At 51.7% G+C, this 16,312-nt stretch overlaps 1 protein-coding gene across 5 annotated transcripts in view; it reads right to left on the bottom strand.

Annotated features, from left to right (window-relative positions):
- The window catches only part of ELFN2 (extracellular leucine rich repeat and fibronectin type III domain containing 2), a 58,078-nt gene that overhangs the window by 27,032 nt on the left and 14,734 nt on the right, over positions 1 to 16,312 (bottom strand). For 3 of the 5 annotated variants that reach the window (XM_024200135.2, XM_024200137.2, XM_024200136.2), the window contains exon 2: positions 10,846 to 11,032. The exons of the other annotated variants lie outside the window; for them this stretch is intronic. The gene's annotated coding sequence lies outside the window, so the exon portion shown is untranslated. The remainder of the gene's footprint in view (positions 1 to 10,845; positions 11,033 to 16,312) is intronic. 5 annotated transcript variants of the gene reach the window in all.

Genomic DNA, 16,312 nt, shown 5'->3' with positions numbered 1-16,312 from the left:
TGAGCCCATGTCCATATAAGCATGTCAGTGCAGAGACTAGTATGTGAGTACACACACAGAGGTGTGTCTGTGAGTGTCAATTCAGATCCATCAGAGTTTATCCGCATGACAAGCATCACCTGTGAGCATGCGTGCACGCACACAGCAGAAAATGCATTATCCTGCGAGTGTGCATAGGCACGTGTGGATATCAACATGCCTGCATACGTACACGTAGAACAATGTAAACCAGTGCCCAGCTGAAGATTGGGCACACCTGCGTGTGTGTGCGTATGTGAGTGTGTATGCATGAAACTGAGTGCAACCGCTGTGAATGACAGCATGCCTGTCTGCTGGGGAACTTTCCATCTAAACCAGCTGACAGCTGCTCCCCTGAGTTTCCTGGACACCAATAACGTTTTCCCTTTCCTAATCTCCCTGATGTAAATCCATTCGCTGCGAGTGTCTAGAGACTTTTAATTCCATCGGCATTAAACTCACTAAAACCTCTATTACCAAAAGCTTTTAGGATTTTCCCCGGAATCTACAAGTCAGGTTTGTAACATGACAAACTCTTCTTCTCTGGGGCGTTTTAGAAATTAATTTGTACATTCTAAATGCCAGGATCACAATGGGACGATCAAGATATCCCTCTTCTGACTGTAAGCGCCAGCCACTGTGGTGTCCAGGCAGAAGCTGTTCCCAGGTGCTGTGCTGTATTCCTGCAGCTATGGCTCAGTGCTAGAGGTTCCCAGATGCACTAATATACAAGAGCAGACATGCTGTCACAGTCACTTGGTGTTGGAGATTCCCAGATGCTGTCAAATAGTGGAAGCGATGCAGCTATCTCTTAGTGCCAGGGGTTCCTTGCTGCTTTGATATAGCAGAGGGGATGCAACTGCATCATAGTGCTTGAGGTTCCCAACAAGGCAAAGATGATGTAGTCCTGTCACAATGCTGCAGATTCCCAGTACTGTAATAGAGCAGAGATCATCCACTTATGTCTCAGTGCAGGGGGCTCCTGGACACTGTGATAAAGAGGAGAGGAGCAGGAGCGGTGAGTTGCTAATGGAGGTTTCTAGGTGCTGTAATATACCAAAGGTGGCCAACTTTATCCATTGGCCCTGAACATGCTGGATGCAGGAATATAGCAGAGGTGAAACCGCCTGGTCTCAATCCCAGAGGTTCCTGGGTGCTGTAATATAGAGGTGATGCAGTCGTGTCTCAGCCCCAGAGATTCAGGGTGCTATAATGGACATTTCTAAGCATTCCAAAGTTACCTCCAGTGGTATCGGAGCCTTTAACCTCTTGAAAAGGTGAGATATTGATGCTTAGGTCTGATCCCTTTACACTTCCAATGGAAGCAACTCTGAGTGAGTCATCAAAGAATCAGGGAGCTCCTACAGAGCAAAGTACTTCAGTGGATGGAATCCAAACGAGGGGTAAAGAGAGAGGAGTACAAGAGGGTCCCAAGAATCTATTTCCCTTTGGCTAGAAGGCGCTGAGCAACCATACCCCTAATCAGTTTTGCTGCCCTTTTCTGAACCTTTCCCAATTCCAATGTATCTTTTTTGAGATGGGGTGACCACATCTGCACGCAGTATTCAAGCTGTGGGCGTACCATGGATTTATATAGAGTCAGTATGATATTTTCTGTCTTATTATCTATCCCTTTCTTAATGATGCCCAACATTCTGTTCGCTTTTTTGACTGCCGCTGCACACTGAGTGGATGTTTTCAGAGAACTATCCACAATGACTCCAAGATCTCTTCCTTGAGTGGTAATAGCCAATTTAGACGCCATCATTTTATGTGTGCAGCTGGGATTAATGTTTTCCAATGCACAATACTTTGCATTTATCAACATTGAATTTCATCTGCCATTTTGTTGCCCAGTCACCCACGGGAGCAGTGAGCTAAGGTAAAACTGCTAAACTGGGGTACACTCTTCTCTTGGGAATGGAGATCCTGGGATTTCTGGGGGTATCCAGTGATAAGGGGCTGGACACCACAGGAGGATACTTTGAAGGCTCAGAGGCGGGGAGCATTTATAGTCACCTGCAGGGCAAAGGCAGGGCCCATACAGCCCAGAGGAGAGCGCCTGAGAGGCTGACAGGCTGACTGTGTTAGGCGCTAACACCCAGCTGGCTCAGGCAAGACGCCCTCAAGCTGGAAGCTGCTGGCAACAAGGTGGCTCACAGTCCTGCGTGCCCCAAGAAGAGCAGCAGTCTAATGGTGCACTGTGTGAAAAAGTATTTCCTTTATCGGTTTTGAATTTGCCTCCCTTCAGTTTCATTGCATGGCCCCTTGCTCTTGTGGGATGGGACAGGGAGAACAGAAGCTCCCAAGCTACCATCTCTAGACCAGTCACTGCTTTATAGAGTTGAATCATATCCCTCTTTATTGATCTCCCTTTTAGAGGTGAACAATCTCAACCTTTCTTCATATGAAAGAGCTTCCAGACCCTGGAGCATCCGCTGAACCCCCTCTAATTCTACACGGTCCTTTGTGAGACGGGGTGACCAGCATTGCATACGATATTCCAGAGGAGGCTGCACCACTGACTTATATAAAGCATAATGTTTTCTGTATTATTCTCTAGTCCATTCCTTACGCAGCCTAACATCCTGTTTGATTTTTTGAACACATCTGCATATTGAGCAGAGGTTTTCGTTTAACTGTCTACAATGAAGCCACGGTCCCTTTTGTGGGTTGACACAGTTAATTTAGAACCTTATGAGGTGCACGATCTTCCGCTCCATTGTGCATTACTTTGCATTTATCAACACTGAATTTCATTTGCCATTGCATTGCCCATTCACCTAGCTTGGTTAGGTCTCTCTGAAGTTCCTCACAGCCCTCTCTGGTCCAGACTAACCTAAATAACTTTGTGCCACCTGCAAATGTTTTCTACCTCACTACCTCTTTCCAGATCATTAATATATTAAAACAATGCAGGATGTAATACGGAACCATGAGGTTCCCCCTGCTCTTAACGTTCTGCCATGATGAAAACTGATCATTTAATCCTATTCCTTGATTTAGTCTCCCAGCCAGTTAATGACCATGCCAATATTTGGCCTCTCATCCCATGCTTCTTTAGTAGTCTTGTGTGTCAAAGGCCTTTTGAAAATCTAAATAAATTGTCAACCTGTTCTCCTTTATCCACTACTTTATTGACACACTTAAAGAATTCTATGAGATTAGGGAGACCCAGTTTTGCTTTGCAGAAACTGTTCTGGTTAGACCCTATCAGATCAACATCTTCCAGATATCATCAACATAGCTTTTTATTGTTGTTTCAACCAATTTGGCAGGTACAGCTGTAAAGCTCACTGGTCTATAATTCCCCGGATCACCACTAAAGCCTTCTTTAAATATAGGTACAACATTTGCTACCGTGGCTGTCATTAATGAGAGATTGCATGTTTTTGTTAGCAGCTCAGCAGCTTCATACCTAAGCTCCTCTGAACTCTTGGATGCACCATCTGGGCCTGGTGACACGGATTTTTAAATTATCAGTTTGTTCCAGCATGTCATCTCCTCACACCTCCGTATCTGAAAGTTCCTCGTCTTTGTTACCGGGCAAGAACAGGTCTGCGGTAGAAATCTCCCCAATATTCCCAGCTGTGAAGACTGACACAAGAGGAATCATTTAGCTTCTCAGCGACATCCTTGGGACTGGGACACTGAGTCACTTTAAACGCACAAAGCATTTGAGGGTAATCAGTATGGATTTCCCCGCATAACCCCCATCCCAAACTTGCCTCGTTCTCTTTACCTGCTTGGGTCTGTTGCCTCCTAGTGAGCTCCAGCCTGACCCTGGCCCCCTCACTGGAGGTTTCCGGGCTCGGGAGCAAAGGTTTGACTATCTACAGCCCAGGGCTCAGTGAAAAGAAACTGACCTGAATGCTGAGGGCTGTGTGAACCTGGGAGGAGATGAAACCCAGAGAGGATGAAAAGGAGTAAATCAGAGAGGGAGATGAACAATGCAGAGCTGTTAGCTCCATTGATTGCCTTTCAGCTCTGAATCAGCCAAGAGACATGAAATAGGATGGGAAATGCTGGGAACTCAAATAAGAAGCCCCATTATCCAAGTATCCCTCTCTCAATGCCAGCACTGCTCACTGCCTTCTCATTGCTCGTACTAACTTCAAAGGGTCCTGGGGATCAGATCAGGCTAACACACACATGCTAAAACACACATGTGTAAGATAATCCCCAGGGTGCAAGCCACCAGAACACCTGGGTTTGCATGTCTGATTACCACCTGCTCCTGCAGGAAGCCAACCACACACACACATGGCTGTGGGTGTTTGTGACCATGTGCTTGCATGATCAACCATCCCCTGTAGACCCTGATGATGTGTGTTAATGTGGCTGTACACAAGAGTCCTCACCTCACGATGCCCCCTTGTCCCTGGATGTGGCATTGCAGGGGACTTTTCTCTGACCCCCTTGGCCTCACGATGGCTAGTCCCAGCCAGGGTCTTCTCCCAACTCCTTCTGTGGCTCAGCCCTCACGCCAAGTCACGTAACAGTTCACTCTCCTTCCGGGGTAACTGGAGAGGTCCAACTTAAAGTTCACAATGTCCCCACTTATAGTTCTGCCCCTCTCGGGCTCGACTGAAATCCTCTGCTTCCTGGCCCCAGCACAGGTTCCCTTGAACCACTTCTTCCCCAGCAGGATTCCCCCACTGCTTCCCGTGGCTGGGGACTCCAGCAGTTTACGTCTGAGAATCTCCCTGTTCTTTGTAGGCCCTATCTCATGGCTCTCCCACAGGCACATACCCTGCTCCTGTGGGTGTCTCCAGGCCTTAATTCAGGACATCCCCACACCCTGGCAGGAGCCTATCCTGTTCCCTGTGGGTGCCTCAGCTTGACTTCCTCAGGGGAACTCCCTTGTTCTTCCTTCCTGCACTGTGTTCCCAGCTCTCCCTGCTTCATCGTCACAGCTAGGGTCAGTCTGTCTCATTAAACCCCATTACCCCCTGCTGGGGTCACTAATTAGCCCATAGCTTACCCGTGAGGCTGATGGCTGAGCCCAGCTTGCCTCAAAGGGCCAGCCAGCCTGGGACTGTGGCCCTATCTATTCTCTGGGAGCTGTCTGGAAGCACAGAAGCAGCTGTTCACACATACTGAGGCAAATCTGTGGCCACCAAGCCGGAGCCACTCACTTCACAGTTGTCACTATGCTACACATCATGGTAAGGCAGGATTTCACGGCACCATGAGAGACAGGACTTGGTCCTGCTCCAAAATCCCAGGCCCTTGCCACATGCGCTAAAGGAGAATCTCCACTAGCTGTTATGGTCTTTGACACACAGTTGGACGGTTCTGATTCCATCCAGTAAAGGGCAGCTTGAACACACATCCTAGCCACTTCATTGCAATATCAAATATGGGGGGAGAGGGGGTCTATCTCCTCTGAGTTTCACTGACTACTTTACTCTGCTTGTTGATTATTTGCTGAAATTTCCTTTGAGACAATGAGCAGGTACAGCCGAGGACATTTGGGAGGGGTCTGCCAGCAATGCTTCCGACCTCCATACTCAGAGCACAGGACAAGGGACTGAACAGAAGAAGCAGGATTAGAACCAGCTGCCTGGAGTCTCAGGAGATTCCCATAAACTCTCCGAGCTGGGGAGATGCCTGGGAGAGGCCAATGGCGCAGATTCAGAGTCTCATCCCGCTCACTACTAATTGCATACTTGGACGATACGGCACTTTCCTGATCACATAAGCTGGTGTCTCCAGTACAAAGGCTGTTGGATAAAACTACTGGGCTGCCATCTGCCTCCCAACTGTAATCTTTGTGCAACGTGGGGAGAAATGGATAACTGACCCGCACACTGGACCTCTCACCCAGGCGGTCCCTGGCCTCACCTCCCTGAGGCGACATGGTTCTCTCTTTCTCTCTCTTCCTTCCTTTTCTCTTGTTCTTTCTCTCTTCCTCTCAATCCTTCCCTCCTTTTGTTATACTGCTGCCTCTTCACTAGGTATCTGCCTCTTCCTTTCACTCCCCTTCCCTCTGCCGCGTAGCTCTCTGCTTCCTTCTCTGTTTCACTCCCCCTCTCTCTCTGCTGTATATTTTTCTGTCTCTCTTTTTTTCCCATCACTAGGCCTTTCTCCCTTTCTCTCCCCCTTTCCCCATGTTCCTCTCCCTTCCACTCCCTGTACCTTTCTCTCCCACCGTGTCCTTCTCCCTGGGTGGGTACTTTCTCTCTCTCCGTTATGTGTGGCTCTGTCCCCAGGTGTATCGCGATCCCATGCTCTGTGTCCCCAGCAGCGCGTGTGGGACAGGATTGGCACAGCTCCAGTCGTGCCCTCCACCAGGCTCCCCAGGTGCACACACCGCACGCACGCTCCGTTAGACCCAGATAAGACATCTGTCCATTGCCAGTGAATTCTCATTCTGTTTCCAAAGTGCAAAGCCACAAACTCCCTTTCTCTCTGCAAACAAACAGTGGCTTGAGAGTCTCGCTGCTTCAGCCCTGGCACACAGCAGTCTTTCCATTAGGGATTCTCCTCCACACCCCGGCTGCAACCCCCTTACCCAGGATGGTGCCACCCAATTCAGTTTCCTGGAGGGGGAAGCAGCCATCTCTCCTGTTCATCGTCCCCTCTCTCACAGCTTTCATACTTTGCAGACATTACCAAAGCTTCACATGTAAGCCAGTCATTGCCATCCCTATGTCACAGATGGAGAAACTGAGGCACGGATAGGATGTTTTTCCCCCCCCAGGTAAGGGACTTCCCAGAGCAGAGAGCGGAACTCAGGAGTGTCTGGCTCCCAAACCCTCATTCCTTCCAGTACTTCATGCTGTCTCCTGACTTCACTGAGGGAACTGATTCCAGGCCTCTACCTCCTACCTCACCCGAGCGGTGGGCGCACATTGGAAACACCATCCCCAACCTTCTGGCCTTGGGGTATAAAGGGAGATTGATGGTGTCCCCCTATAGTCAACACTTGCATTGCTTTCCCTTCTGAGTAGCAATTGCCAAGGGGACTCCCCTCAGCTGAAGTGGAGAAGGCATCCCTGACCCCCACCTGTCAGCAGGATTGGGGGTCCCTCATTGGGGCAGCACAACTCTCTCTCGCTGTCCAGCCCTTCGGGGAAAGCCCAAGGGGCGGTATTTCTGTAATCCAGCAGGAGATGCTCTTCTCTCTAAGGTGAAGGTCTGACGTGGACTCTAATACAGGTTTAAGCCAAGATGCCCCTACCATCCACACATAAAGCCTTGAGACATGTACCCTCAGAACACAGGTTTGCTGACTCAGCTGGGGGCATAGCGCGAGCCCGTGTTCTGATGCAGTGAATGTCTCAGCCTGCCCACTTTTGGGACGTAGCTAAAGAATGTGATGCCAGGCTCAAGTCTGGACAGTCCACCAATGCTATCCCACAATTCCCAGGGCCTGTGTGTTCCAGCCCTTCTACCTCCCAACCTCCCACTTGCCTCCCACGCACTAGACATAACCTGCTAGCTTAAATACAGCGGCTCGGCATTTAACCCTTCATTGCACATGTTTTGCTCCGTTTCCAACACAGCTGAGCCAAGCTCATAGAAAGGCAGGGGAAACTGCCCCCCCGCTCAGCGCTGACCCCAATACCCCAGCCGGGTACTAGAGGATGCAGAGCTACTGAAGGTGGTGTCCACAGCCCAGCAGGAGGCAGTCGTTCTGACGGCCCACCTAGCCCTGGGGTGAGTGGTGCTACAGGCAGTGGTCTGCAAGACTCAGGATGAGGCGCTCTTCTCGCTGAGTCACTGCCAAAGCAGTGCCCCGGGAGGCTGTGTCATTTGACCGGCACTGAATGGCTTCTGATTTTCCACCTCACGGAGAGCTGGCTTTTTGTGACCAAAAGAAATTATATCCATAGCAGAGAGCTCTGTGCTCACTCCTACGTCCCACCCCGCTCACGCCCCAGACAGAGAACAACAACATATCAGCAATAAAGTCATCACCCTCTAGAAAAGTGTGAACCAGAAGGATCTGGAGGAAAGATCGCCTGGAAATATTGTCAGCCTGTGAGAAAATTCACAGACATCCCACACATTAATGAAAGCCCCTCCCATTCCACATGAGCCAAGGGGGCTTAAAGTGGGGAAAGTGAATGCTGATGGGGATGGGATCTACTGAAGAGAAAAGCCAGAGTGGAAGGTGCTCATGATATATGGAAGGAGAACATACCCATCAAATACACATTGAAGGCTGAGCACTGTGTAGCTAGGGTGGGGCTGGGTTTGGAGGGGTGGCACTGAGAGGCTGTCTATGATAAGGGGAGTGTAGAAAGGGACTGGGCTCATGTAGCACATAAACCCACACACACATACACAGAGGAAATATAATGAACCATAACTAAAGGCTCATCCATCAGCAGCGGGGAGATGAAATGGGTTTAAGATATGGACAGCCCCTCATGCAGCACAGTGCCCACTAGTGCCGTGCTGAGGATATTACCTCCAACAGCACAGCATCCCCTGGTGTCACATAGGCACAGCCCCTCCTGCAGCATGACGCCCCCCAAGAGCCATGCTCAGGATATCACCTCCAGCAGCACATTGGTCTAATCCAGCTGGGACCATAGCACCACGGGGACAGTCCCTTCATTCAGCCGCAGGGCGCCCCCTAGAGCCACGGGGACAGTCCTGTCACCCGCATGGCGCCCCCTAGCACCACAGGGACAGTCCCTACAGCCGCAGGGGGACTCCTAGCGCCATGGGGACAGTCCCTTCATTCACCCGCAGGGCGCCCTCTAGTGCCACGAGGACAGTCCCTTCAGCTGCAAGGCGCCCCCTAGCGCCACAGGGAAAGTCCCATTAGCTGCAGGGCGCCCCCTAGCGCCACGGGGTCAGTCCCTACAGCCACAGGGCGCCCCCTAGGCCACAGGCACAGTCCCTTCAGCCGCAGGGTGCCCCCTAGCAGCACGAGGACAGTCCCTACAGCCGCAGGGCGCCCCCTAGCAGCACGGGGACAGTCCCTACAGCCGCAGGGCACCCCCTAGAAGCACGGGGACAGTCCCTTCAGCTGCAAGGCGTCTCCTAGCGCCACGGGGACAGTCCCTACAGCCACAGGGCGCCCCCTAGTGCCACGGGGACAGTCTCTACAGCCGCAGGGCACCCCCTAGCAGCACGGGGACAGTCCCTTCAGCAGCAAGGCGCCCCCTAGCGCCACAGGGAAAGTCCCGTTAGCCGCAGGGCACCCCTAGCGCCACAGGGACAGTCCCTACAGCCACAGCGCGCCCCCTAGCAACACAGGGACAGTCCCTACAGCCGCAGGGCACCCCTAGCGCCACGGGAACATCCCTACAGCCGCAGGGCACCCCTAGCGCCACGGGAACAGTCCCTACAGCCGCAGGGGGACCCCTAGCACCATGGAGACAGTCCCTTCATTCAGCCGCAGGGCGCCCTCTAGTGCCACAGGCACAGCGCTTCCTACCACCAGAGTAGGAACAGCACTTTCAGCATCACACCGCTCCCTGTTCCTATTCTAAGGGCTGTGGGTCTAGCCACACAGTTCCCCCTCATTCTGCAAGAGCCTGTTGGGAATTGGAAGCCATGAAAGATAACAACTCAACACCCCCTTCCTACCGCAGTGCCACGCTAGGGACAACAGCTCCCTCAGCATGGCGCAGCCCATTGCCAAGCCGGAAACAGTGCCACTAGTATCTCTGGGTCCCACAACTCCAAGCAGGATGGGCCGTGGGATGGGATACGAAGGACGGATCTCCCAGCAACACAGCAGCCGCTGGCATCTGCCCTGGGAGATGGGAGCCCATCCAGCTAATGAGGGCATGACTCCCAGGAGCGTTGCACGCCATAGCTCCATGGGGAATAGGTCAGGGTCTGGTGATGAAGGTCGGCCCCAGCAGCAGGACAGTGCCACTCCCCATTCTGTGCTGGGGCACTGGAGCATGCCCAGATATGAAGCACAGCACAAGATCCCTCATCCCTGTGCTGGGGTGCAGGAGAAGGAGCGTGGTCTAGGTAGTAACAGACAGCACTGTCAGCACCACACCACCTGCAAAAGCTATGCTGGGCTGCTCAGAGATGGAATGTGCCTAAGCTGAGTTAAAGTGGGGTGGGGGGCTGGGAGCCAGAACTCCTAGGTCCCATCCCTGAGCACTGGGAGGGGAGTGAGATCTAATGGGTTAAAGCAGGTGGGTCTCGGAGTCAGGACTCCTGGGCTCAATCCCCAGCTCCAGGAGGCCTCCTAGGACTAATCTGGTGTTCTAAGAGATGGAGCCCCCAGACATGATGGAGGACAGCGCCTCCACCCGTGAGCCCTAATGCCATGCTGGGGTATGGAGAGCAAGAGAACGTTGCAGTTTAGATGGACAGTGACCTCCAAAGCCCTCTCTCCACCCAATGCCATGCTGGGACAGCACCTCCTGCAGTACAACACCCCTCAGTACATTGCTGTGAGATGCTTCTCCAGTAGCCAAGTGCACCCCTAACATCACGCGAGAGTGCACAGGGACAGAAGGTGGCTGCACCATAGACCGCACCCTACCTCTTTGCTGAGCAATGTAAAAATCTCTGTCCCTTCCACGGAGAAATGGAGGGAGAGGGGAGCTGGGGGGAGACAGAGGAAGAGAGAGAGAGGCATATGTGGGGAGGAGGGGAGAGACAGAAAGCTCCGGATTACATGCAGCAAACCTGCACCGCTTCCTCCTACAGATTTGCAAAAGGCCCCTCCCGTGCCATGCATGCAGCGCTGCGATCGGGGGTGGCATCAGCCCCTAACCATGGGTATCAGTTTAAGCATAGATTCAATCAACAATGTTGCAGAAACTCAGCCTTCCCACCCCCACCTCTGGGGACCGAGTGACACAGAGAGAGAGACACACAATTAGGTTTTCTTACCTCGGGATGCTGTGCTTTGAATGCTGGGGTGCGTGGAAATAGGGGCAGGTACATCCGCGCCCCCTCCCTCCCCTCAGAGCTATAGAACGGACTCTTTCAATCACACAGAAGAGCAGGCGGTGGCTCATCACTCCAGCTCTTTGATGGACCGAAGCTGCCACAGTTTCATTGCAAAAGTCTTCGCCTTCTGCAAGGAACGGGGACGGGGGAAAAACAGCCTAAGACTTGAAGGGGATATACACTTCTTTCTTAGGTTTCCAATGGCAACCGAATATACCACAGATGAATATCCAGAGAGAGAGAGAGTGTGTGTGTGTGTGTGTGCGCGCGCGCGCATAAGACACAGAGAGAGGAGTGAGATGCACAGCTGCTGAGTCCACAGGCAGTGCAGGGTGTAACCTAGCAGGGGCATGTCAGCGCTCATGGGAAGAGACAAGCGGACATAGACAGAGGGGCAGACAGACGGTCTGAGGGAAAGAGCCTTGAAGCATGGAGGAGAACGTGGCCTTTATCCTAAGGCCTGAGCAGTCCCACCAGTGATAGGAGTGAGCCAGCACCTGGCAGGGTGGGAACAGGGAGGGTCTGCTGTCTGATTGATCCTCACAGGGGCAAAGTATAACTATACCCCTATACACACAGGCACGCTCGTAATCCCACACACCAACTTACTGTGCACACGCACACCACCCTACACACACTCCATACATGCAGCCTCACACACCAACTTGCTGATACACACACACCTCATCCCCATACACATACAACCCCGCGCAGTGTCACCAATTTACCAATACACACACACCAGCCCCATACACATACACCCCCACAGCCTCACACACCAATTTACTCCGACACCCACATTTACACACACACAAACTCACACACCAACCTACTCGTACACACACACCACCCTACACATACCCCTACACCAACTTTCTCATACATATACTCCACCCCTAGACATATGCAGCCCCCCCCCCACAGCCTCACACACCAACCTGTTCACACACACACATACAAACCCAAACCTCCACCCACCGAATGAGAGGCTCACCATTTCTCTCCATCACACCCAACATGCCAACCCCACCACAAAACACACACAGCCAAACATATGCTGTCTTTCAGATACTCATCACACAAATGCTCATACAATCAACACACAACATACACCATCACACAAACACAAATACATGCCAAACACAAACACACCACATCACAAACATTCACCATTACACAACACACACCAACCACTTGAACACATACAACACCACGCAAACACACCCCATTAAACAAACACAAATACATACCAAACACCCACACACAGAGATATGGATACATGTACAACCACCATCATTCAGACATGCTTATCACACAAATATACTATAAATACAAACCACACATAACACACAAACTTACACCAAAAATACACACCAAACCCCATCACACAAACATACACCACCACACAGGCACAAATATACACCACACAAGCACAAATACACATTAACACACCTGGACAAATATTTTTCATCAAACATACTACACACAAACACACCACCACACAAACATACACCAGGAGACAAACAAAGCCTACACACACAACATCAATACATCCCACTGCATGCAAAAAAGTGACATTCTCCAAATAGCTGGTAAACAGGAACTTCATTTGGAAATCAGTGTATTGCTCTATACACCTGCGCACTGCGCACACTCACTCTCACACATACACACACACACACACACACACAATTGCACCTAGTCAGCTTTGACTCTGCCCCTCTCTTTTATCCTTTTATTCTGGTTCTGTCCATTTCTCCAGTCTCCCAGCACTGTCCATCTCTCTGTCCACCAATACACATTGCAGTTCAGTGACTGAGCATCTAGAGGAAAAGCATCCTACATACATTCACACTCCTCCCTCCCTCCTCCTTCCTTCCTCTTTTCCATTGGCATCCGATGGATATAATTTGCATGCATAGAAGAGTGCGAGGTCCCACCAGCCTAGAGTGCTGTGAAATTGGCTAATAGCGGCATCAGGGGACGTGACTGCAAAGTCTAAACACAGTGAAGTAATTCGTGAACCCTAATGGAAGGTGGGGGGCTGGAGGGGAAAGTGACAGTTTCTTCTAGGTCCAAGTAGGGACAGGGAGACAAGGGAATGGGTGGGAGGGGGTGGCAGAGAGATGCAGGCAGGCCGGATGACATTGAGAATAGAGTTCTGTAAGGCTTGCTAACAGGCATGGTAATGCCACTGCGTGAGGTTCAGAGTTCATGACTGCGGGTGAGCAGGGCTCTGTGTAAGGTCAAGTGAGTGTGTCTGTGCCTTGTTAGAGAGGAGAATACCTGTCTGCGTGCGCGGATGTGAATGCGCACGAATGACGTACGGGGGTGTCAGGTTGGGTGTGGATGTGACTGTGCATGGATTGGTTCATGGGGGGAGGGTGAAGTAGCACGTACAGTGTATGGGTTTGGGGGTTTGGATATGTGGCCAGCTGTGCGTGTGCACAGATGCTACATGAGTTTGTGTCTGTATGGACGGTGCGGGTGTGAATGGGTTTGTGTCTGTCTGGGAGATGTGTGTCCCGGTCAGTATGCGTCTGCGTGAGCAGAAACGCAATGCACAGCGTGTAGATGCGCGCAGACAGCCCAGGAGCCCAGCGCAGCCCTGGTGTAAGCAGGGGATGAGGTCAGTGTTATCACGCCTGCCTGCCCCAATTTGGAATCCCGCCCTGTGTGCACCTGGGTTTTTGTGGGAGGAGGCACGGGCAGAGCAGACAAATCCTGAAGCCTCTGCACACGCAAAGCTCTCATTGAAGGCAATGGGCCAACTCCTGGCAATGAGGGGGCGGCTAGAGGTGCAGCTTCCCCCCACCCCAGCAGTTCCTGGGGGGCTCATGCTGACTCAGGCACAGGAATGGCCCCAGGAGCTCACCCTACAGCACACGCTGTGCCACCCTTTGGAAAGGTGAAGTGTGGCCTAGACCTGACCCTGTCTGCTGGTGCAAGGGAGGGGCGGATCCTGCCCTCCCCCAACTCCAGCTCCGTAGACCAGAGGAGGAGTCCCTGGACTAGGAGAGCACAGGCCTTTGCAGGGCTGGACGCAAGCCAGCCCTAGTTTCAACGACTCCCTACCAAGGCGGACTTCCCAGTGACATCAGTGAGTGATTTCCCTGAGCAAGGGCTCCGGAAAAGGCCATCAAGATACGGTCCTGTCTGTGTGTGTGTCTGTGTGTCTGCTCTGGTAAGTACAAACAGACACAACCGACACACACACAATCATCAACACAGTTACTGAGACACACAAACACTCTCCCTCACAAAACTGCCTAGCCAATACAAACACCCCTGCACCACACTCCCACACCTCCTCACACTCCTAAAAACACATACACACACACAAACACAAACACAACGCTCCTTAGCTCAAACATTCCTCCCTCCCCCTCCTACACACACACCAAACACACACAGAGACACAGGTTCTGATCCTGCTCATGCAGCCCCACAAAAGAGGATAGAGAGAGGGCTGGGGGACTCCCACATTTCCCCCCCCCCCCCCAGTACCAAAACGAACCCCCCCTCCCCGTGTGATGCCAACTCTCTGGAGGAACCCTCTCCTTGCCCTCTGACCTGCAGGGGACCCACGGTACTGAGGATCTGGCTTGCGGTGGGTATCCTTTCCTCCCCGATTGCACCTGCGTGCCTTCCCCTCCTCATGTTCTCCGCTAACATTTCTTTTGCATTACAGGTGATAAATAATGTAGGCTGCAAGGGGAGAGGAGAGACAGTACACTGGAGCAGAGGATGGCACACCCGTGATACCGGACGAAAGCCGACACATGCTACCCACACTGGTGGCTGTTGCTGACCCCCATTATAGCCACGCAGAGCTGACAGCTATTCCAGTGAAAGCACGGTAGGAAGGGCGCTTTAAAAGGGCTCTGTAGTCCGTGTTTCTTGCAGTAGCAGGAAGAAGGCCTCTCTCATACAGGCAGCAAGGTGGATCTTCAGCTCTGAGCTAAGCACTGACAAGACTTGCCAGTGGAGATGGGAGCTGTCACCCTAACCCTGCCCTTCTTGCCATCTGCTGTTGGGCTTTATGACAGGGCAAAATCACCTTAGCTTGTTAAACAAAGAATGAGAGAGAGAGAGAAGAGAGAAGGCGCATGTGTGTCTGAATGGTGTGTTTGTGGGGCTGCGAGTGATGTATGCTGTCGTGTGTATGCCCTTTTGTGTGGTGTCTGACATGCACACGCACACACATGCACATGTACCAACAATGTTATGCATGAGTATTTGTGTAGGATCACTGTGGATACCTGGTGTGTGGCGTGTGCATCTGTGAATGTTTTCTGCATGTGTGTAGCCTCTGCATGTCCATGACATGTGAATACGTTCTGTATGAATAGCACCTGTGCGAGTGTGGTGATGTGTGTGTAATTTGTGTGGAGGTGTGTTCTGTGTGCACATGAATACGTTCTGTATGCATAGCACCAGTGTGAGCATGGTGATGTGGGTGTAACTTGTGTGTATGTTTGGGGGGGGTGTTCTGTGTGCATGTGAGTATGTTCCGTTTGCATAACACCTGTATGAGTGAGGTGATTTGCGTGTAACTTTTGTGTTTGTGTGGTGTGTGCAAATGCATTCTGTGTGTATAGCGCTTGTGTGCCTGGCAACTGTGGGATCTGTGAATAACTTGTTTGTGTTGTGTGTGTTTTTGTGCATGTGTTCTGTGTGTATAGCATCTGCATGGCTGCCATTGTTAGGGTATCTGTGTACAATGTAGGTCGTGTGTGTCTTTACTGCATGCGGGCGCGTGTGGTCGTTCATAGGGTGTTCCTTTCTAAGGTGAAGCAGACAGGCTGGCTCTCCGCCCAGTCTCTGGTTCTCCTTCCTCACCCTCCCTCACTCGCTCGTTCAGTGACCGCAGCTCGCTCAGCCCTAAAAATCATTCCCCAGAGCTAGGTAGACCAAGGAGTTCCCATCCCCAGAATCCCCGATACATGCCTGGAACCCTACTCTCCCCCTGGCCTGGGAGCACAACACAGACACTGCCGACAGTCAACAGGAACACAGAAGCTAGTCCCCCGCTCTTTATACTTAGACTGAGGAGGCTGGGATGGGCAGAGGCAGGCTTGGAGGACAGGGGCATGTGTTAGAGAACAATACTGGTCACCTGGAGGATGCAAGAAAGAGACCTCCATGGGCTACCCAGCACTATCCACCCCCGGAACGCACGACTCCCATTGATGAGGCAGGAGCCACGAACCAGACCAGAAGAAAGAAGATCTGACCAGAATCTTCATCCCAACATGAGTTGAACCATAAACCTTTAGCCACTTGACTGCATCAACATCCAACCTCCCAAAACCCAACCACGACCCTGAACTTTCACCTAAATCCCTGAATCCAACCATGGCCATGAACCTTCACCCAACCCCCTTGAATCCATCCATGACCCTGA

The sequence above is a fragment of the Terrapene carolina genome, unplaced genomic scaffold (assembly GCF_002925995.2).
Source record: "Terrapene carolina triunguis isolate 2854851 unplaced genomic scaffold, T_m_triunguis-2.0 Scaffold247, whole genome shotgun sequence".
NCBI lineage: Eukaryota > Metazoa > Chordata > Testudines > Emydidae > Terrapene > Terrapene triunguis.
Note: the sequence above shows the minus strand (reverse complement) of the source record. Positions and strands in the feature narration are given on the sequence as shown.